Source organism: Chrysochloris asiatica, unplaced genomic scaffold (assembly GCF_000296735.1).
Source record: "Chrysochloris asiatica unplaced genomic scaffold, ChrAsi1.0 scaffold00240, whole genome shotgun sequence".
Lineage (NCBI taxonomy): Eukaryota > Metazoa > Chordata > Mammalia > Afrosoricida > Chrysochloridae > Chrysochloris > Chrysochloris asiatica.
Window position 1 is genome coordinate 152,494 of NW_006408758.1, and position 1,550 is coordinate 154,043.

The following is a 1,550-nucleotide window of genomic DNA, read 5'->3' on the forward strand; positions in this document are numbered from 1 at the left end:
TTTGTCCTGTTTTGCCTTTCAACTCTCTTTCCCTCCCTTCAACTCTCTCCTTCTCATGGTTAAAAACAGGACAAAAAAGAAACAGATATTAAATGTTCAAGGCCTCTGCTTGGGCTGAGTATCTATGTGCATGTGTGGCAGAAGAACCCACCAGCGGTGAGGGTGGGGGTTGTCCACTTGGCTCAGGCTCTCCCTTTATTCACCAGAAAAGTGGGCAAACATTAACAGATACCAAAGAAAAAAAGAGAATCAGAACAAAGCAAAACTAACAAAGTATATTGTCTTCCTTTGTCCCAAGGTTCCCGTGACGTTTTTCCATGGTGTTTCTGCTCCCCCTGTTTCATCTTGCCACTTGGTCTAGCCCAGGATGTCAGCTCTGGCCTCCGAGCCCTACCCAGCAGATTCAAAAGTACGCAATTTTTTTACTTCAGCTCCAAATCCACAAGCTCTAAGCCTTCCAATCTTCAAAATATCCCTATCTCTGTGGTTCCAAGTTTAGGAGCTCTGCCCTGGATCTGCTTTGCCTGGTATTCTGTGTTACTGCTGATGGTGAACTTAACTGCACCTCCACACCAGCCACCATCAATCCCTGCCTCTCCATTCTCTTTTAATTCCACTTTTCCATACACTTTTTAAAGTTCCCTAATAAAGCTTGCAGGTAAGAGTAAAACACTACCAAAGGTTTTGCTTTGCATATTTTTGTCATCACTTAAAGACCACCACCCTTACCCCAAAAAAACAAACAAACAAACAACTATTACTGTTGGGACTGTCTGTATTTCTTCAATTAGCAACATACTACTACGGCACATAACCACCACCACTTCTGTTTGAATGTGTTATTTTATTTATTTTAATGGCTGAATTTTGCTGCTGAGTCCTTATTCTAGAATTCTTTGCTATGGATACCATCTTAACGAAAATACTGTGACTTTCTTGTATTTTAATTCTCTATGCTTAGAATCGGTTCCGACTCCACGGCACATAACAACAACAACAATGCTTAGAATAGAAGTTACAGATTTTTTTCATAATGCAGGTTGATTTTTTTTTCCAGTGAGTGTTGATTTAAAGGCAAAAAAACAAAAAACAAAACAAAACAAAAAAACCTCAAAAAACAAAACCCTAAGTTAAAGTATAAAATAGCACATTAACAATTAGTATCAGGTTAGTTTCCTAAATAGTCATTGATATAATTCTAAAACTTCCACAAAGCATTTAAAGACTGATAAAGCATTTGTCATTACAAAGGTATAATTTAAAGCTTATGAGCTTTCTACCCTACTGAGAAAGACATTTTAAACAACCAACAAAGGACAGAGGAGCTCAAACATTTGTCAATCTGTAATCCTGTAATCACTGGGAACATTATGTTGGTATGACATGCAAAATAGAACAAGTTCATTACCAATGTGTTTTAATGACAAAATATGTTTTCTATAATAGTCACCTCAGAGTCTGGTTTTTTCTTAGTTTACCATGTATTAGAAAACTTAATACTAAAAAAAAGAAAATATTCTTATTTGTACCCATGCTCAACTATTAAAATA